Source organism: Schistocerca gregaria, chromosome 8, assembly GCF_023897955.1.
Source record: "Schistocerca gregaria isolate iqSchGreg1 chromosome 8, iqSchGreg1.2, whole genome shotgun sequence".
NCBI lineage: Eukaryota > Metazoa > Arthropoda > Insecta > Orthoptera > Acrididae > Schistocerca > Schistocerca gregaria.
In genome coordinates, this window is record NC_064927.1 from 278599933 (window position 1) to 278623116 (window position 23184).

General features: G+C 42.7%; 1 non-coding gene across 1 annotated transcript; it reads left to right on the forward strand.

The window, feature by feature from the left end:
• Positions 1-11268: 11268 nt before the first annotated feature.
• On the forward strand, positions 11269-11343 carry Trnas-cga (transfer RNA serine (anticodon CGA)). Its single transcript has one exon. It is a non-coding gene; the product is annotated as a tRNA-Ser (tRNA).
• Positions 11344-23184: the final 11841 nt, after the last annotated feature.

Genomic DNA, 23184 nt, shown 5'->3' on the forward strand with positions numbered 1-23184 from the left:
TTTCTTCTTCTCTAACTTCTTCTTCTCAGCAGATTCCGCCTCCCAGACGTTAACCAGTCTTATTAAAACCTATTCATCGGTTTCCGCTTTAAGGAACCTTTGGAGGTAGAATTATTTACTCGAGTGATAAGAAGAGCGAAACAGAAGTAAAATTGGCGGAAAAGCGGGGTGTGCTGGGACAGGAACTAGCGCGGCAGTTAGCAGATGGGAAATTTAAGGAAGAAATACGAGCAGACGCCGGGACGAACGGTTGAAGGTCCAGATTCAGAAGTGGATCTTTCGCCGCGTTATTCCCCCGTAGTGTTCCCTGTCTTCTACAGCGATTTTCTTTTTTCTATTAGATTCAACTTCTTGAATAAGCTAGAAGGGACTTCACAAGACAAAGTACAAATTATGACGTAAAAGTACCCACTGCAAACTCGTATCCCATTAGACCTGCGTACTTTTATCGCATTCCGTTAATTTTATTTTGCGGCAGCATAGAGGTAACACGGACAACTAAAAGAGAGGCGATCAAGGAGGATATTGGAAGCCTAGAGCTGTCATTTCCCCTACTGACTTTATTTTTAAACAGGTTTAGGTGGTGGTGGTGGTTAGTGTTTAACGTCCTGTCGACAACGAGGTCATAAAAGACGAAACAGGTTTAGGTTCATCTATTAATCATTAAGCCTAATACCCAATCAGAACTGCCGACCACTGTGGCTGAGAGGTTCTAGGCGCTCCAGTCCGGAACCGTGATGCTGCTACGTTGGGAGGTTCGAATCCTGCCTCGGGAATGGATGTGTGTGATGTCCTTACGTTACTTAGGTTTAAGTAGTTCTAAGTCTAGCGGACTGATGACCTCAGATGTTAAGTCCCATAGTGCTTAGAGCCATTTTGAACCCAATCAGGACTATAAAATTTTTACATCGCAAACGTACAAAAGTGAATACTGCATTTCCTGCGCCTCCCACGAGCTTATAGAATAAAAGTTACAGTATCACTTAATTGCGTGTAATGCAGGCTGTAACGTGGATCTGATTACTTAGTGCTGCGATCGTTCGAAGAGCGTTTTCTGATTACAATGTTTTGTTTATTTACCAGAAAATTGCCGCCTACTTGATAGAGCAGGACTATGGTGTGATTTTTTTGTGGAACATTATGAAACAGAAGCCGCGGGGGCTTTCGCCTGCGAGAACACAGCATAGTACATAACACCGTTGGCCTGTTAGCGTTTCGTGATTTAAAAAAAAAAAAATAAATAAATAAAAATAAAAATAAAACTTGTGTATTCCGTGACTTTACTAATGATTTTTTTTCTGTAGTAGACTTGACTATGGAAGGACGTATTTTCAAAGGAGGTGTACTTCTGTTGTTAAAAAAGGAAACGACAACCGTCATTGCTGCGAGATCACAGAAAACTATTAATCTTTGTCAATATACGCTCTTGTAAGAAGCTGAATAAATACTGTAACAGTTGAAGACTGAGAAGAACGTTTTTATGAAATAAAAATGGTTTCTTAAAAGGTAAAATTTTTCTCATTTCTGAAGTGAATATTAGGCTCATCTTTTCTCTCCTAGTAGTTACGATACAAAGTGCAAGCAAGCACAAGACTTCGGCTTTTGAATGCTAGGTAGTACTGTGCGAACACGGTCTCTTGGAATGAGCAGATTCTCTTTTGTGACAAGCGAAAATTTGTGGAACTTGTCCCACCGATACAGACTATCATAGTTGTTCAGAATCGGATACGTCTGACTTGCTACTCAACAAGAGCGTCAAGAATTTTTCAGCGCTACATTAGGACGCAGATCGTGAGAAGCTGTTTCTTACGCTAGCTAAGAAGAACTTAATCTTGGGTGCTCTCGATAGCACTCCGGAGACGCCACGCATTACAGTAAAATTAATAATTTACTCTTTTCCAGCCATAAAAATAGTAATTAAGATCCACAGCACTAAACATTTCATTTTTGATGAAAAATTCAGTTTCAGTTTTTATATTCAGAAGCAACCCCAGAGTGCAGATTTATCTAAATCCTTTAATACTAGGAAGTAGAGAGGACCTGGTAAGAGTAGGGGACAGTAGTTACAATCAACGTTTCACCGGAAGGTTTCGAGGCTGTTTGTCTGTTCTTTTTGCTCTTATCAGGAATATTTAATAATTTCTCTAGTGGCCATGGGAGGGTCATTAGAAGGTGAAGAGACGCTTAAATAATCTTTGCCATGTGCAGTAATGGTGAACTTGTGTTTAATGGACCTGAAAGTTTTTGCATAGTCTTGCCCCACGCGTAGTTTTGTCCGTACCAACCCTATGTTTGGGATGTTGTTTTTTTTTTTTATGGCTGTAATACCCGAATTTCGGGACTGACCACAGGAAAAGACTCAGTTCTTTTGAAATGCGGCTCAATTATTTTGAGATGTGGACGTACAGGAACAATCAAAAAACTGACAAATCATGAATGATGAAGTCCTTAAAGAGTGGGATAGAAGAGGAGTTAATGGAACACTAATGAAAAAGAAGAGCTCACACTTTTGGTCATTTATCGAGACATGAAAGACTCCTAAGACAATAATAGTGTTACATCAATTACGGTCTTGTTATGCGCGTTTCGCACTGAAATGTAGGTGTATTTACGTTTAAATGCAGCACTTAAGATTTACGTATTCTGATATTTTACTTTAAAACTGTAAGCAGCTCTGGATTTTTGTTGAAATTTTTCTGCACAAACATAACGAAGGTTATCAATTGAAGACATAAAGTCTGTGTATGAGTTTGCGACGATTTATATCAGAATATTTTAACGATCTGAAGATGGCGATAATCCGAAACCGTTCATAAAGTGTAAAGAAATCCATGTGATCAAGACGGACTTGTGCAATAAAAATGCATAACGAAGGTGTTTCCGATATGTTTCATTAAGTTGTACTCGTTCTTCTGTTTCCCAGTTTACGGGTCTGAAAATTCCTCTATCACTGCTGAATGTAGCTCTGGCGATACGGAATCTCTGTGCACGAGACCTCTTTCAATTCTGGATCAATATCTTGCTGAAACCTGACGGAAGCTGTAACGCTGACACTGAAGTAATACAGCGTCTACTGGGCTTACTGAATGCATTGAGGAGGTATTGAGTAGATGTACACAACAGTGTAGACGTTACATTTCTTTCTATTCACATTTATTTACCCAAAATGATAAGCTTTGTTGTGCGTATGAAGATCACTATCATTACACAGACGAGTAAGCAACACCATCGAGGAAAATCTCACGAATTTCACAAGTGGCGATGACTGACCTGACATTATGCTTACAAGATAATCGCCAAACATTGAATGCAAATTACATAATAAAATACTGAACACAGTTTGTGGGTTTACGGCTGGGGCCTGATTGACTAACACGTGACCTTACGCAACGATTACAAGCGCTAACTGCTGCTTTGTGCAAAACGTCTATTTATAACGCGCATATTACGGAAATTACAAATTGGTACAGCAAAAACCTTTCATTTTAGATTCAAACATAAAGATAGAAAAAGTGAAAAATACGAGTACTCAACAACCAATGAAGTAAATTGTTTAACCAAATACTGCATAACTAGAAAATGACAAAATAATAGGCACTGTTTTAACAGAGAGAAGGTTGAATCTGCTTAGGGATTCTTGAAGATGACTAAGAAGTTCATAGAAATTCAGACTTTCTGACTGTAATAATAAATACACTAATACGTCATTTCAGTAAAGTTTTGGAACCAGCAAACTGGGACTTCAAACTGTAGCACTGTATTTTGAAAAGAATTATATCTAGATTTTAACATTCTGGAGAACCACAATTATGCATACGGATAACTTTTCAAATAATAAGTTTTCAGGAAAGGTAAACCATTTCTTGAAAGATGACAATAAAAGCTTTTAACAAACCTATACCAATCTTGCAACAAACCGTTTTATCGTAAAAGTATTTAGATACGCACGTGGTTTGTGTACACTGTGAACTATGAATTTTTTTAAAACAAAATATTTCCATATATACTAAGTATATTGCTTTCATCAGCAGACTGTAAATTACACTGAAAAACGAACTTTAGTGAAATACACTGTTGAAAAAAAATTGGCAGTTTTTAGACACATGGTATATGCATTAAGAGTGTAGTGGATATAACATTTTTTTAAGGAGTAGATTGTAGCAAGCGGTAGTATCCCCCCTTGCCATGTTAGTATCCCACCTTGCCACGTACCAACGTACGTAGAGTGACATTCCTATGTGTTGATCAAATCAAATGACTACTGATAATGTCGAGAGGAATCGAAAAGTAAGTACAATTTTTTGCAGCAAACCAATACTTACAGAAGAATGGCTACTTTTCCAAAGCTCACATGTGACAAGTCAGAAAAAAATAAAACTAATTTGTAAATAAGTCGATTACACTCCAAAGATTTCATGGAGCTGCTTCGAGTAAACAAAGAGTCACAGCCTATACGTTGACTATAATTACGTTATTTACTAACAAGTCATTTTAACCGCTTTACGGGGTGCCATAGCAATGGTGGTTGTTGTACAGTTTTTATTATCCTAATGATATTTACCTTCGAAAGTATAATGATAAAGAAATGCGTTACGTTAAAAAATGTGAAAGAGACCGCTATGGCAATATTTGTCATTACAAGTTATCTGATGATCCTGCAAAAACTTTGAAAACGGCTGACTTGCTCAAGGCGTAGCCGCTAGGAAAGTACTTACTTTGTCCTGTATGTTAGCGGCGTTACGCGTGCAACTTTTCCAACATCTACGCGAAGCGTGCTCCAGCCAGAGGCCTTTTCCTCTGGTTGTTTCTATAAACAAGAAATCTTGACGTTACTAACTGGCTACACAATTATATAGGCAAATAAAATGAGGAGGCTAAACCACCATATAAAAAAATAAACTCAGTAGGAGTTTTCATCTGAAAACTGCACGTTATGCAGGGAACGTTTCTGTGTATAAGAACCGAGTTTCTGGAGCGCTGCTAGTGCAGATGCCGTTGAAACTACGTATGTACAGTGTGCGTCAGGCAAAGCGTTTTTCTCTGAAACTTACAGAGTAAAAAGTGAAGGGAATGTGTTTGTATACAGAGGTAAACGTAATAAACGTTGCTGTGTCTGCCGAGTATGAAAGTAGTTTGTGCTCGTAGTTATTTTCCAGACAGTTGCCTCGACCGGTTAAAATTTTTTTGACGGAGCATTACTTTTTCTGTTGTTCAGCTGACGTATTTCAACCACCTGTAAAATTTCTTATTCATATAGCTCGAAATTTATATAACGATATGATCATTTTCGATTGCGCTAACAATCATCTTCAGATCTAAAACTGACAGAAGAAATATTGATCATAAAAAGTTCTACCACCTTAAAATAAGTACGACATAGAAAGCAACGTGATGGAGAATACACAACAATATTATCACTTGCATGTGTAGCTCGCCACCCCTTGTGCGATCAAGTACTGCGTCATTAAAGCAACTGTGTGTTACAGGATGGTGCTCTTTAAGATAGAGACAAACGTACCAAAGCAAGCAAAATTCCATAATGAAATTATCGTTTTAAAACAAAGACAATAGAAAAAGAATGTGGCACTTTAACTTAGGGTACTGGAAAAGTTTCATAATGGATAATACAACATGGGAAAAGTATATAAATAGATAAAAATAATTATTTTAATGTGCAGGCTATTAACTGGTAATGGGAAGGTGCACGTCTGTAAATTACAAAGTAATTTAACAATTAAAAGGCTAGTTACGAAAAGACAAGTAGGTGTTGCGCCGTCTATAGGTTCTTGTATATTTCAGTAATGACTAGAAAGTCCATAATAATATAAATTTGAGAGTGACCATGTTTGTTGTGTTTTCAAGACTAAACAGGGGAAACGATTTCGATGAAATCTGGTATGGAGATAGGCTAATGTAGAAAGTTAAAAAGTAAGACTCCCAAGAAGGTGAAATAGCGAATGGAACATCTTTATTTACATCACGTAACATAAACCATGTTAAAATATTATGAAACGTGTTGCATAAGGCACGTGTTGCGTAAAGCACAGCTACTGCAGGGCGCGTTGCATTACTACACGTTCCTGCCCACGTTCATCCACACGCACCGCTCTGCAGCAGCAACCGCCGCGCATATTGGTGCATCGTGTGTTGTGATGGGGGAGTGGCAGAAGTGAGCACACATCACGAACTACTGTTCCCTTATCAGACAGGCACGAGAGGGCAGCTGACGTTATAACATATACAACGGCTTATGCACTCATCATCACTCATTGTGACTGAACGATGGATATGCTGCACGTAAAATCCAGTTCAACAAATAAAATGTGAAGTATGGAAGGACAGAGAGTGAGCGCTGCAGTGCCAATGTGTTCACTGCAGCCAGCAGGATTTCCTTCCTTTAGGTGTGCTCTATCTCGTTGTCGAACTCAGTTGCTGATTGGATGTGTGGATGTGGTCATGTAATCTTTTTGGCTTCAAAGTATACAGTAAATGTCAGAATCACTCTCTTTCCCAGATATCAATGCACCACATTTTTCACAAATGACTTCATCGTACCATATCACGAGAGTAGCTCCTCATAAATATTAAAGTACTCATTCTGATTATACTCGCACTGTTTACACTTACTACTAACAGTTGTGTTGATGTGCTGCAAACACACGCACAACAGAAGCTAAAAGGTTTTGCAGGCGCTGATGATTTCTGGACGTTGCACAAAAGGTATGGTGGTGATTCCCATTGTAAATGTGACCACCCACAATCATAGAGGTACCTGAAGATGATGTATTGTAAAACCAAAACAAGTTCCATAGAAATAAACCAGTAAATACACTACTGGCCATTAAAATAGCTACACCAACAAGAAATGCAGACGATACAAGGGTATTCATTAGACAAATACGTTATACTAGAACTGACATGTGATTACATTTTTACGCAATTTGTGTGCATAGATCCTGAAAAATCAGTACCCAGATCAACCACCTTTGGCCTTAATAACGGCCTTGATACGCCTGGGTATTGAGTCAAACAAAGCTTGGATGGCATGTGCAGGTAAGCTGTCCAGGCAGCTTCAACACGATGCCACAGTTCATCAAGAGTAGTGACTGGAGCATTGTAACAAGCCAGTTGCTTGCTCACCATTGACCAGACGTTTTCAATTGGTGAGAGATCTCGAGAATGTGCTGGCCAGGGCAGCAGTCGAACATTTTCTGTATCCAGACAGGCCTGTACAGGACTTGCAACATGCAGCGAATGAAGGGTAGATGCACGGGTCGTAACAAATCTGAAATGTAAAGTCCACTGTTCAAAGTGCCGTCAATGCGAACAAGAGGTGACCGAGACGTGCAACGAAGGGCACCCCATACCATCACGTCGGGTGATACTCCAGTACGGCGATAACGAATACACGCTTCCAATGTGAGTTCACCGCGATGTCGCGAAACACGGATTCGACCATCATGATGCTGTAAACAGAACCTGGATTCATCCGAAAAAATGACGTTTTGTCCTTCGTGCACCTACGTTCGTCGTTGAGTACACCATCGCAGGCACTCCTGTCTGTGATGCAGCGTCAAGGTTAATCGCAGCGGTGGTCTCCGAGTTGATAGTCCATGCTGCTGCAAACGTCGTCGAACTGTTCGTGCAGATGGTTGTTGTCTTGCAAACGTCCCCATCTGTTGACTCAGGGATCGAGACGTGGTTGGACGATCCGTTACAGCCATGCGGATAAGGTGCCTGTCATCTCGATAGCTAGTGATACGAGGCCGTTGGGATACAGCACGGCGTTCCGTATTACCCTCTTGAACCCACCGAGTCCATATTCTGCTTTCAGTCATTGGATCTCGACCACGGCGAGCAACAATGTCGCGCTACGATAAACCACAATCGCGATAGGCTACAATCCGATCTTTATCAAAGTCGGAAACGTGATGGTACGCATTTCTCCTCCTTACACGAGGCATCACAACAACGTTTCACCAGGCAACGCTTGTCAACTACTGTCTGAGTGTGAGAAATCAGTTGGAAACTTTCCTCACGTCAGCACGTTGTAGGTGTCGCCACCTGCGCCAAGTTTGTGTGAATGCTCTGAAAAGCTAATCATTTTCATATCACAGAATCTTCTTCCTATGGGTTAAATTTCGCGTCTCTAGCACGTCATCTTCGTGGTGTATCAATTTTAATGGCCAGTAGTGTGTATGTGATGGTGTTTCGATTACTGTATAGAAATATAACATCTGTTGTCCCAACATCCACCGGAAGGTAGCTGTATCGGCTTGTCTCAGAGATCCGCCCAGTTAATGAGCATTATCCAAGTTACCGCACCTTTCAAGACACTTTCCCGGTGTGACGTGTAGTAATTGTATTACTACAATAGAACTGCTGCACCACTTCAAAGCTCCTCATCGGGTATTGATGGAAAAACGTAAACATGCAGGCTGCTGCCCATGTTAGCACGTAGAGAAGAAATCTGGCACAGACGTTGGTCTGCTAAATCAGTCCTTAGGCCGCGGAATAAAAGGCCGCTTTTCCCGCGATACCGCCACCTACCGCGGACCGCGTCTCTCACATCCGTCGTCAAAAGCGCAGCCGCCAACCCCGGACCGCCTGGTGCTTCGCACGCCCCACGAGTTTTCCTGCCAGGTACCACTTGCCTCGTCGTCTGCGAGAGAACCACCTCGCCAGAGACCACTTACAAGCTTCCGGAGGACGCCTTCTAGCCTAAAATAAACGTGCACGGAAGACTGGTGCGATAAGTCGATTCGCGACACGGCTCAGCACTGTTGCCAGATTCCTTTCTTTGTGTCCATTTTATATTTGAAATACACGCAGGAAGATATTATGTTGCAGATGTTGTTGTGCTGTTAGTATCCATGAAATCGCATTGTGACGTCCAAGAACGCGAAGTTACAAGAAGTAATCCAGTCTGTCATGACAGTCCCGCTATGGATTATGCGCTGTATACAGCACAGTAACGATTTCTGTCGGCCTTTGCCGCGCAGTCAAGGACGCCTTGTCACGGTTCGTGCGGCTGCCCCCGTCGGAGGCTCGTGTCCTCTCTCGGACGTGTGTGTGTGTGTGTGTGTGTGTGTGTGTGTGTGTGTGTGTTATCCATAGCGTAAGTTAGTTTAAGAAAGATTAAGTAGTGTGTAGGCTTAGGAACCGATGACCTCAGCAGTTTGGTCCCATCTGGCCTTACGAAAAAATTCCAAATTCTGTCGGCCTTCTCTCTCCCTCTGCCTCTCTCTCTCTCTCTCTCTCTCTCTCTCTCTCTCTCTCTTAGTTGTTACACAGTTGTCAGATACATTCGTGAAAAGTTTCGACTCCAACATTAACAAGTGGTCTTTCAGTGTATTTACCTTTGCGGTAGCTTTAGAATGGCGTTAACCAAAAATGTCACTGTATTTAACAAACGCATATTGCTTCATTATCTCGTTTAATACAAGAGAAATCCAGAAGCCAAGCAACAAACTCACATGCCCCTTTGCATCTATTACCTCTCAAAAACCTCGTATAGATATTATGAAACGTTCGGGAAATAAGTGGGGTGACTCAGTCTACACGCATACATTGAAAGACACGTGACGCGGCAAGGCGGAACAGAGCAAGTCTTATGCTACTTTTACCACTGCAAGGTAACAAGTTACTTTCACGTAGTATTACTAGTCAGCAAACAAGCTTCAATAAATGGATGTGATAGTGATGGCATGGCCATTGAAACGCGCTGCGAGTGTAACAACGTGTTACTGACGCAGAACATTTGTTTTACGTCTGGCCAGTATTTGATCCGGACGCTAACACCTGTAACTGGCACAGGGTATATCAGCAATACTTATCAATACCAACCCTCTGGAGACACTCCATCTGTACTATACGAGAGTCATTAGGGACGTAAGCAGACAAACTGCTGTACAGTAAAACGTTTTATTACACCAATCCGCTTTTTTTTTTAATCTACACCAACTTCCAGGCAGTTGGCCTACCTTCTTACGAGTCTGCTTTTCTTTCCAGTAAAGATTTCTGTGTCTTGCTATCGAAGTCAGTTTTGTATTTCTTTCTTTACCTCATTTATTGAACCGAACAGTCACACTCAGCACTGTTAAGGGACTTACGCAGGAGCGCTCAACTCTTGTTGCCAGTAGTGCAGACAAACACAGCTATGAATTATCGTCTTGGATATTAATAACCACTTCAAATGTATTTAGTCCTTTATTATTGGATCACTACCGATTTCGCGGCAGTAAAAGCCTCATCTTCAGGTGAACATATGACTAGAACATTGGAGTGGAAAAGATCGGAATCTTTTTATCCTACATTCGTTGTCCGCCAGAACAAAATACCACTAAAAGAGGGTATGCCACAGAATAAATACAGCCAGATTCCGAATATTGGGTAAAGCGATTCCGAGTTTTTCCGCCCTAATGTTTTAGTCATGCTTTCACCTGAAGATGTGACTTTAGTGCCACGAAACCGGTAGTGATCCAACAATGACGGACTAAATACAACTGAAGAGGTTGTTAATACCCAAGATCACTTTGTCAATAGTTCCCAGAGTCAGCAGCGCCGCATGAGGTCGATTGGTGCCTTGAAGAACAATCATGCCTTTCCTTTGCCATCCCGCATACTTCCTCTTCAGCCCAGACTTCGCTTTCTACCCACTCACACTTGGGCAGTACGAGCACCAGTTGTTGCTAATTCGTTACTCCTCCGAAAATCGACAATGGGTGCTGTGTGAGGTGGTTTATATGACGTTACCAGCCGATGGCTGTGTTTTGAAATTCTCATGGACAGGTGACTCAGAGTGCCTCCACGTATTGCTTTGACGCTCGGACTCGGAGTGAAAAACATGTACCCAACCTCCACCACACGTAAAAATCCTGTGCAAAAGTGTAGCATCTCGCCTACTGAAATGATACACAGTAAGCTCTCTGAGAAAAAAAAAAAAAAAAAAAAAAAACCGAAAGTGTTAATGTAGCTCACTTTGTTTTGAATCATGGAATGTACTCTCCCTTGCCCCACTTTTTCATCTAACTGGTGTGTAAAACTTACGGATCTGCCAGGAAGTTTCATATGAGCGCACACTCCGCTGCAGAGTGAAAATCTCATTCTGGAAACATCCCCCAGGCTGTGGCTAAGCCATATCTCCGCAATATCCTTTCTTTCAGAAGCACTAGTTCTGCAAGGTTCGCAGGAGAGCTTCTGTAAAGTTTGGAAGGTAGGAGACGAGGTACTGGCAGAAGTAAAGCTGTGAGTACCGGGCGTGAGTCGTGCTTCGGTAGCTCAGTTGGTAGAGCGCTTGCCCGCGAAAGGCAAAGGTCCCGAGTTCGAGTCTCGGTCGGGCACACAGTTTTAATCTGCCAGCAAGTTTCATATCAGCGCACACTCCGCTGCAGAGTGAAAATCTCAATATGGATACATAAGAACTTCTACTGCATAGCCGGCTTCTGTGGCTCAACGATTCTAGGCGCTTCAGTCCGGAACCGCGCTGCTGCTACGGTCGCAGGTTCGAATCCTGCCTCGGGCATGGATGTGTGTGATGTTCTTAGGTTAGTTAGGTTCAAATAGTTCTGAGCACTATGGCACTTAACATCTGAGGTCATTAGTCCCCTAGACTTAGAACAACTTAAACCTAACTAACCTAAGGACAGCACACACATCCATGCCCGATGCAGGATTCGAAACTGCGACCGTAGCAGCAGCGCGGTTGCGGACTGAAGCGCCTAGAACCGCTCGGCCACAACGGCTAGCTAGGTTAGTTAGATTTAAGAGGTTCTAAATCTACGGGACTGATGATCGCAGATGTTAAGTCCAAAAGTGCTTACAGTCATTTGAACCATTTTTTGAACTCCTGCATAAGAAGAAGTTAGCTGAAACAAATACCCAATGAGACGAACAGAAATGACAGAATTATCAAAGACAATAATTATACTGAAGTCACCGCGATTTATGCTGTAAATAGCGTTATTAATTTATTTCTCGTTCGATCTGCCAGATACATTTTACAAAGAACAAATAAGATTAATATAAATCACAATAAACGTTTGGAACGTAGAATGTGGAAACAAATTATATAAGTTATTACATTACAATTATGTCAGGGAAACTACATTGTTGCATTAAATGGAACAAGAAACACATAAATTGAAAACAATTAATTGCACAATAACAGTAGGATTACGGAGCCATTTTCTAGCATTGTCCGTTAACTTGTGGAGCGACATTAGAGAGCCGTCTCTGAAACCATTAACGTTACAAACCAGAAGACGGAGCCGGCCGCGGTGGCCGTGCGGTTCTAGGCGCTTCAGTCCGCAACCGCGAGACTGCTACGGTCGCAGATTCGAATCCTACCTCTGACATGGATGTGTGTGGTGTCCTTAGGTTAGTTAAGTTTAAGTAGTTCTAAGTTCTAGGGGACTGATGACCTCAGATGTTAAGTCCAATAGTGCTCAGAACCATTTGAACCATTTTTTAACCAGAAGATGGTTCACTGTTTGTACCTCGCCACAGTCACAACACGAATCGTCTGTATAGCCCCATTTGATTGTTTGCTGTCTGCATCGTCCAACTCCCGAGCGAAACCTGTTGAGAGCCGACCAGTGTTTCCTGTTGAGATTGAAGCCTTCAATCTTTTTGGTTGGATCATGGATTAGGTGATGGTTTTCCACGACGCGTCTTCTCAGACCCTACCATGCATTCTTCCATTCAGCATCTAGACCCTCTGTGCCCAATGTTCTACTCCAGACGATAGGTTTCCTGGACATGAGTCTCGTGGGTCCGCCCCTGTCGGCATGTATGGGAAGCCTTGGGTTTGCTCCAATTTTTTCCACTATGTGATGGGTTGCTTTCTCTATACGTATGGAAGCTGGAACGGTGTTTGCAAGCCCCGGAAGCCATTCAACAGGGGTTGGCCTGAGAGTGCCGGTGATGGTTCTCAGAGTGGCATTTAGTTGTACATCCACTTTTTTGGCGTGCAGGCTTCGGCTCCAGACTGGGGCACAGTATTCTGGAGCGCTGTCCACCAGTGCCAGTTCAGCAGTTCGTAGAGTGGCAGCATCACAACCCCAAATGGTGCCTGCCAGTCTGTTGAGCAGGTTATTTCTCGTCTTTAACTTTTGGGCAGTATCAGTTAGGTGTTGGCTGAAAATCATGCTGCGATCTAGCTTAATACCGAGATATTTTGGTAAATTCTCGTGGCTGACTGCTTTAATATTTATAACCAGGCGCAGTTCCCTTCTCGGTTCCTTGTTGTTGGGAAATAGTGTGATAACAAACTAGAGCAATGCCTGCTCTCCTACGTGCTCCCATGCTGGCTGCAATGTTGATAAGGAGGCCTTGTGGAGGGGCGTTCCATTCCTCTACAAGAGTGGTTGACAACTGCTGGATGATCATTGGTGCATGTCCACGTGCTTCAGTACGATGATATTTAAGTCGAGGGAACTGACAGGCCAGTCCATTCGCCAAAGATCCTCTACTTCCCAGGGCTCCTCCACCTGCGCTGCTCGATGCGGTCGTGCAATGTTATTCATAACAATAAAGTCAGGGGTGAAGTCAAGTCTGAATAGCAGCACATGGCGAAAGAGTTCAGTTTCACAATGACTGGCAACCATCATTTTGCACGACAATGCTCACGCACGTACAGTGCAAGCTGTTAATGATTTGCTTGACCGATGGAGTTGGTAATTGCTATACCACCTCCTGCTCTCCCCTGAGTTAAGCCCTCGTAAGTTCAACTCGATTTCCAAACTGAAGGAAACACTTCACGGCATTCGCTTCAGAACTGCTACAAATTCGTTGGGCGATAGATTGCGCCGCTCGAACTGTCAAAGAGTTATACACAATGGTGGTGACTACTTTGAAGGTCAGTAACACTTTCAGACACGTATCTATTTTTTACGATCTGTAAAGAAATAGTTGCCACTATTAAAGTTCCAGCGCCTGTATACGGCAAGAAGCAAGGTTACATAGTAAAAGAAATGGAAAAAACGAAAATTATTAATTTGTAATCATTCCACACTAAAAATATCCTTTTGCTATTATAACCGTATACTGCATTCGTCAACAGACAAAAGTCTCAGGAACGCCTGCAAGGATTTTTATAGTTTACAGTAATAGAGGGAGGTTCGTGTATATTGCATTGACGGAAAAAAAATTCCTAAAACCGAGAAATAATCAACATAGAGTAATCGAAATTTCGGGGATACATTTGTCTAGCTTAGATATTTAACAGAACAGCGTTTCAAGTTCTCAGGTAAATGTAAGAGCGAGAAAAGCCATTCCAATCGTGAAATACTGGTACATTAATATCCTGTGTATCCGACGAAATGTTGAATGGAAACGCAGAAATGTGCGTGCTTTGCGTCGTACAGGTGCTGTATGTCAGTCTGTGGGATAGTGCTACACGCCTTTTACAATTGCTTGGTCAATATGGAGGCGGTTAACGCTGCTTATGGGTGATTTTGGAATTGTCATTACTTATGTCCTCGACGGGAGACAGAGTGATCATGGAGCAGACCAAAGAAACGTGTCAACCCCGTGCAGAGCGTTTTCCGTTACAACAGCGGTATGTGGGCTAACGTTATCGTGTTGCAAAACACCCCCTGGAATGCTGTTCATGAATAGTAGCAAAGCTGGTCGAATTCCTACAGTGACATAGAAACTTGCAATAAGGGTGCGTGGGGTAACCACGAGATCGCTCCTGCTGTCATACGAAATCTCACGCTAGACCATCACCCGAGGTGTAGGTCCAGCTAACCTTTTTTCTTTATTCCACAAAAACAGTAACGAATATGGCTAGTTTACAATGAAATGACATAAATAAGGTGACAGATAATTCTAGTCATAAATTACAGCATTCATAGAATGAGGAATGATATTCCGTCTTTACCAGTAGCACACATCTAGCATCTTCACTGTCACCTTCAACTAGTGGCAGTTCAGCATGCACATTTTCTTCTTCTGAAACCTGAGATCCTCACGTCGCAGACAGGTTGGTGGCAGACGCTCACCTGGCCTCATTTTAACCAACACACTGCCGTCACTGGCACCGAGGCAGAACTAGCTTTTATCAGCACAAAAATCAGACCTTCACTCCACCCTCCACTGGGCAGTCGCTTGACAGGAGCCTAAAGTCACAAATTGCGGTGGTTTAGGGCCAGTGGAATGCATGCTACAGGGTGTTTGGCTCGAAACCGTCTTAGAAGCGACCGACGCGTAACAGTTCGCAGTGTCACTGCGTCGCCAACTGCTGCTCACGTTGCTTCGGTAGACGTAGTACGCTGTGCCACAGTCATAGGCCGAACACTATTGTCTTCCTTCTCAGAAGTGCCACATGACCTACGGAGCCCACTCTTCTTTTGGCCAACCATCGCCAGACCAGCGCTGCCATCAATTATGTACAGTGGCTACATTCATGCGACGTCTTTTTGTAATATCGCGGAAGAAACAGACAGCTTCTCGTAGTATTACTACTCGACCTCGTTCAAACCCAGTGAGCTGTTGATAATGGCGTTTTCGTCGCCTTAAATGCATTCGTCACTAACATCAACTCACGACGTACAATCTCAAAGTTAACTAACGCTCACTATCGTTACAGAGAGAATTTAAAGAAAAAATGATTTGCGTCCTCATAGTGACGCTTCTACAGTCCTCTTATGCGACTGGCGAGAATCTGAGTAGACATCTTTCAGGTGCAGAAACACACCTACCAACTTTCGTTTATCAAACTTCCTGACAGATTAAAACTGTCTGCCGGACCGAGACTCGAACTCGGCACCTCTGCCTTTCGCGGGCAAGTGCTCTACCATCAGAGTTATCCAAGAATGACTCACAACCCGTCCTCACAGCTTCAGTTCTGCCAGTACCTCGTCTCCTGCCTTCCGAACTTAACAGAAGCTCTTCTGCGGACCTTGCAGAACTAGCACTCCAGGAAGAAAGGATATTGCGGAGACATGGCTTAGCTAAAACCTAGGGGATGTTTCCAGAATGAGATTTTCGCTCTGCAGGGGAGTGTGCGTGCACTGATATGAAACTTCCTGACAGATTAAAACTGTGTGCCGGACCAAGACTCGAACTCAGGACATTTGCCTCTCTTCCAGGAGTGCTAGTTCTGCAAGGTACGCAGGAGAGCTTCTGTAAAGTTTGGAAGGTAGGAGACGAGGTACTGGCAGAAGTAAAGCTGAGGACGGGGCGTGAGTCGTGCTTGGGTAGCTCAGTTAGTAGAGCACTTGCCCGCGAAATGCAAAGGTTCTGAGTTCGAGTCTCGATCCGGCACACAGTTTTAATCCATCAGGAAGTTTCATATCAGCGCACACTCCATTGCAGAATGAAAATCTCATTGTGGGAATTTTCGTTTATATTTGACAGGTGCTTCTTAGTTTTGGGATTTTCCTTTCTGTCAGTGCTTTTACAAATCTTTCATGCTAACTGACTGCGCTACGATGAAGTGAAGTAACCAGACGCTATGTGAACGAGGCATTTGCTATCTAGTTGTGACAGATGAAAGGCTTTTCAACTACTGCGCCATGCCGCTACTAGCATAACAGATCCATTAGGAATTACTCATTGCAGATACCAACAAATGGCTCTGAGCACTATGGGACTTAACTTCTGAGGTCATCAGTCACCTAGAACTTAGAACTACTTAAACCTTAATAACCTAAGGACATCACACACATCCATGCCCGAGGCAGGATTCGAACCTGCGACCGTAGCAGCAGCGCGGTTCCGGACTGAAGTGCCTAGAACCGCTCGGCCACAGCGGCCGGCTACATACCAACATTCCCTGACAATCACACCCATACGTCCAGTATCTGAAGTCTTTCAACCAAAGTAATACTCGAACTGACACAGGACTGGACTTCCATTCTTTGGGGTCGGATTCCGATATGATAAAAAACACCCGCTGAAGCATTTAACAGAACCATTCGACATTTGTGTAGCAGCAATAGCACTATGGCCAGCGGTACCAAAAAAAATGGTTCAAATGGCTCTGAGCACTATGGGACTTAACCTCTGAGGTCATCAGTCCCCTAGAACTTAGAACTACTTAAACCTAACTAACCTAAGGACATCACACACATCCATGCCCGAGGCAGGATTCGAATCTACGACCGTAGCAGTCTCGCGGTTCCAGACCAGATATGTACCGTTTCCTTCCCTGGAGACATCCGCAAATGCGACAATAGTTGAAGTCAATGCACCAACATTTGCCAATTAGCACAATATGTTAAGATAACACAAAAATTAATGAAATAATTGGAAAATTACAACAGCTAATGCAATGTTAGACAGAAACATTTAACTTAATATTAAAGCATTCTCGAACGTTTAGGAATCCCCATGAGCGATACAGGTTCTCGATTTCCGGGGCGGAACTTAATTAACTTAATATGGAATGCTCAGAAAGCGTATCCGACTCGCATTTCTCCGTTGTTTTGTTTTGTTTCTTCTTTTTTTCTTTCCTTTTTTGACAATGCACGACCGCGTCAAAGAGCGCAGCTGGAGGAACTCGTGGTATTGAAGCATTTTCTGCCATTGAATTGGCCTACCCGTTCATCCAACGGAAGTCCCATCGAGTACGAGTGAAATGCGATGGGAAGACATCACACAGCACTTCCACATGCGTGCAGAAACTGTCAACCGGAACGTCCTACCACATTACTCCTTGCCAACCTCGTGACCACAATGGGAACACTGCTGCCCACGTTGTTCACCTTATTAACAACCACGTCTCGCCTTTTGTAAGGACCAGGAAACCATCATGAATCCCGCTAACTCCAATTTAATTATTATCACTAAATAAAAGTGTCAATTCTGTTCGTCTTATTCCACATTTCTTTCATTTACTTATTGTGCTATACTAAAATAGTTCTTTCTATGTACGGGCCATGTTTCATCCGGCTATATTACTTGGCAGCGACATATGACGCGGAAGTTACTTTCTTTCCTAAGTGTAGCACACCAGTGTATATGTTCGCCTTTAAGTCGTCGGTCTTCTTGGATCAGTGAATCAATACGACCTTGCATCTCTGAGGTCGATGCTGATACTGGAAGTCTGGGAGCGGGGCTCGTCAGTTACACTTTTACAGCCAGCTTCAAGCTTTTCCGCCCACTCGTATAATCTCGTATGGCTCGTGCAACTACTGCCGTATTTTTTGTTCAACCGAGAGAATATTTCTGGCGGTTGTAAACTTTCAGACAGCTCAAATCGGATCACAGAACGCTGTTCATCAAAAGTACGACTACTTCCGTCGAGTGGAATCGTGACCGTAACTAAGATCTTGGGTGTTATGCATACGTAAACATTAATGAAAGAATTAACTGACACTCGTTACAATGTTCCCAACTAACACTTACAAATGTTTCAATTGCCTACATTAAGCTCTCGCTTCACTGTGCTGTGTATGTTATGAGCGCAGTAGTTTTGACTCATGTCATCACAGCTTTGACGTCAGGCAATCACCTCTCTCAAAGTGACCCAAAATGACCTCCTAGCCTCATGGTAGTAAAAGTTCTCTCCTTCTTCGCTTGGCGCAATAAAATTTCCACGGTCTCGCCATTTGCTTAGCAGTGTTGTTGTTCCCGTTGTTGTTGTCGGTACAAGCGCTGTTTCTTAGCTGCTGCCACAAGACTTCCATTAAATTTTAAGCGCAGAAGCGCACTCATAAATATTTATGCTCAGCCGAGCAGTATAGAGCACTCGGAAAACACACTAAAAGCCCTGGAGGCGGACAAACTGTAATTTTTTTCATCTTGGCTCACCTCTTGTGCGGCATACTGATGAAATTGTTTATTCTGAAACTCCTTCATGCGCAATACATCTATAACAGTCGTGCTGAAAAATTCTTTTCTTGTGCATATTCCAAGAAAGTCAGCTGCACTCGCTCAAATTATACACATTTGATTTTCTTACACTAAGTACGCTTGCCGGCCGCGATGGTCTAGCGGTTCTAGGCGCGCAGTCCGGAACCGCGCGACTGCTACGGTCGCAGGTTCGAATCCTGCCTCGGGCGTGGATGTGTGTGATGTCCTTAGTTAGTTCTACGTTCTAGGGGACTGATGACCACAGATGTTAAGTCCCATAGTGCTCAGAGCCATTAAGTACGCTTCCGATGCTCCGCAAACCTTATATCCTGTTTGTTGGTCTAGTCAATCTTTCCCTAAAAAAGAATAATTAAAACAGTTAATTGTAATTCCATCAGTCAAATTGATTTTCTTTGATTTCAGAGCTTACACGTGAAACGCTTTCTTCCATCTCGTCCCCAGAGGTTCCATGAAGCCGATCGAAGAACTTCAAGTTGGTATTTCTATCGAAATTCGCAAAAGCTTTCTTTAAATCTACAAATCCCATAGACGTAGACTTGCCTCTCTTTAACGTATCTTCTAGAATAAGTCGTAGAGTCAGTATTGCTCACTTGTTCCTCCGTTTCTTTGGAACCCAAACTGACATTCCCCGAAATCGGCTATACTCAGTTTTTCCGTTGGTTCAAATGGCTCTGAGCACTATGCGACTTAACTTCTGATGTCATCAGTCGCCTACAACTTAGAACTACTTAAACCTAACGAACTTAAGGACATCACACACATGCATGCCCGAGGCAGGATTCGAACCTGCGACCGTAGCGGTCGTGCGGTTCCAGACTGAAGCGCCTAGAAACGTTCGGTCACAGCGGCCGGCTAATCTCTTTGGCTTTTCTGCCAGATTTCGAGACAGAGTTTCATCGTGGAAATTATTAAAAGCATCTCGCATTGAAGCACGCCTTATATTTCGAACTTCTGCAAAGCTTTGCAACCTTCGGGATTTTGCGTTCTTTTAAATTTGGCATGCTTGGGTCTTTTTAATCCTCTTGTGCCTTCACTATTTTATCTCTCAAAACCTAGCCTTTTTCTAGTTTCCTTACGCCTGTTTCAAACAGTCGCTGCCTAATGCTCCTTCTGAAGGTTTTAACAACCTTTCATTGAATTTTAAGGAAATGTAATTCACGCGTGAAAGAAGTTAAAAAAATGGCTCAAATGGCTCTGAGCACTATGGTACTTAACAGCTGAGGTCATCAGTCCCCTAGAACGTAGAACTACTTAAACCTAAATAACCTAAGGACATCATACACATTCATGCCCGAGGCAGGATTCGAACCTGCGACCGTAGCGGTCCCGCGGTTCCAGACTGAAGCGCCTAAAACCGCACGGCCACCAAGACCGGCTGAAAGAAGTTGCTGAGAAAAATCTTTGTCTGTTTCATCGATCATCAGTATGGTATCCTCACCAAGTCAGATTAATATAATAGGGAGAGAGAAGATGCGTGGAAAAAATAGCTCGTTTCGTTACGGGATCGATCAGACTGTGAGAGAGCATCACGGGAAACCTCAACAAACTCCAGTGGTAGACGCAGAAGAGCTGCGCTGTGTGTCACGAATGGTTCTCTTGAAAATCCGAGAGCGTGCTTTTCCTGAAGAGCCAGGTAACGTAATAGTGTGCATACGAAAGTTTACGCACTTTCTTTCACGCACCATTCGCGAATGAAACACAGGAATTCGGGAGCAGACATTAATACCAGAAGTCTCCTGCACCACACATCGTAACTTGTCTTCTGAAGTATGAACGTACACGATGCCCATGAAAGGGCATCCCAGCTTCAGAGGTATATTGCAACAAATCATACTTCAAACTGAAAGTCAAATTACCTAGTTTTTCTTACAAATTTTTAGTATCTATTCCTTATGTTATAAATTCAATTCTTCCCATACTTTGTTTAACAAGTCCGGAGTGATGGAAGCAATACCCTGTTCAATAGTGTGTCTCAACTCTGACAAACTATTAGATAGTGGTGGAATGTACACACGACGTCTTATACAGTCCCAAAGGAAAAAGTCCGATCGGGTGAGGTCGTATCAACGAGGTGTCATCGGATAAGAGCTCTCTCGTACTAACCATTACGACCCATCCAGCGGTTAGGGACTTTGACGTTCAACCACTCTCGAACAAAGAGGTGGCAATAGGCAGTGGATTCATCCTGTTGGTAAATAAAGTTTTCGAGTTCACCTTCTAGTTGGGGACAGTGCCATTGTTGCATTATATGCAGATAAGCCATCCCTGTTACAGTAGCTTCAGCTAAAAAGTGGTCCGTACACTTGGTGTCACAATACAGCACAGACAACGTTTAATTTTGCGGCGTGTTTTGACACTGTACGATTTCATGAGGATGTTTGGACCACAAATACGACCATTATAGATATATTGCTTTCCACTTGGGCGAAAAGTTGTCTCACCACTGAACACTATAAGATCAACAAAGTCATCTCCCCGCACCAACACATTACTTGCAAGGTTACAATGTACACTGTAGTCACCTGGCTTTAAAGCATATACTAACTGTAACTGGTATGGAAACATGCTTAAAAGTTTCCTTAAAAGTTTCCAAACTGTCCTCTTTGACAACTGAAGTCCAAGACGTTCTTTTTGAACAGACTTCTTAGGACTACGAAGATACGAATAAGGTGGTCTGACACGATCAAAATCCCCTTCAAACATTTTTGGTTGTCCCGTACTTTGATCTTTATACACATATCCGGCCCCCTTCGAACTGACTATACCATCGGCGGATGCCCGTGTCACATAGAGACTCACAATTAAACTTTAAACGAAACACACGTTGAACTGAAATTACAGATTCACTCTTACCAAACAGTAAAACGCAAAATACAACATCCGTGTGTGAATTAGATTCACTCTCAGTAAACTTCCCCATGAATCATGGACCTTGACGTTGGTGGGGAGGCTTGCGTGCCTCAGGGATAAAGAGGCCGTACCGTAGGTGCAACCACAACGAAGGGGTATCTGTTGAGAGGCCAGACAAACGTGTGGTTCCTGAAGAGGGGCAGCAGCCTTTTCAGTAGTTGCAGGGGCAACAGTGTGGATGATTGACTGACCTGGCCTTGTAACACTAACCAAAACGGCCTTGCTGTGATGGTACTGCGAACGGCTGAAAGCACAGGGAAACTACGGCCGTAATTTTTCCCGAGTACATGCAGCTTTACTGTATGGATAAATGATGATGGCGTTCTCTTGGGTGAAATATTCCGGAGGTAAAATAAGCCCCCATTCGGATCTCTGGGCGGGGACTACTCAAGAGGACGTCGTTATCAGGAAAAAGAAAACTGGCGTTCTACGTATCGGAGCCTGAAATGTCAGATCCCTTAATCAGGCAGGTAAATTAGAAAATTTAAATAGGGAAATGGATAGGTTAAAGTTATAGTGCGAATTAGTGAAGTTCGGTGGCACGAGGAACAAGACTTTTTGTCAGGTGAATACAGGATTATAAACACAAAATCAAATAGGGGTAATGCAGGAGTAGGTTTAATAATGAATACAAAAATAGGAGTGCGGCTAAGCTACTACAAACAGCATAGTGAACGCATTATTGTGGCCAAGATAGACACGAAGCCCACGCCTACTACAGTAGTACAAGTTTATATGACAACTAGCTCTGCGGATGATGAAGAAATTGAAGAAATGTATGATGAGATAAAAGAAATTATTCAGGTAGTGAAGGGAGACGAAAATTTAATAGTCATGGGTAACTGGAATTCAAGAGTAGGAAAAGGTAGAAAAGGAAACATAGGTGAATATAGATTGGGGGTAAGAAATGAAAGAGGAAGCCGCCTGGTAGATTTTTTCACAGAGCATAACTTAATCATAGCTAACACTTGGTTCAAGAATCATGAAAGAAGGATGTATATTTGGAAGAATCCTGGAGATACTAGAAGGTATCAAATAGATTATATAATCGTAAGACAGAGATTTAGGAACCTGGTTTTAAATTGTAAGACAATTCCAGGGGCAGATGTGGACCACAATCTATTGGTAATGAACTGTAGATTAAAACTGAAGAAACAGCAAAAAGGTGGGAATTTAAGGAGATGGGACCTGGATAAACTGAAAGAACCAGAGGTTGCGCAGAGTTTCAGGGAGAGCATAAGGGAACAATTGATGGGAATGGGGGAAAGAAGTACAGTAGAAGAAGAATGGGTAGCTCTGAGGGATGAAGTAGTGAAGGCAACAGAGGATCAAGTAGGTAAAAAGACGAGGACTAGTTGAATTCCTTGGCTAACAGAAGAAATATTGAATTTAATTGATGAAAGGAGAAAATATAATATTGCAGTTATTAAAGCAGGCAAAAAGGAATACAAA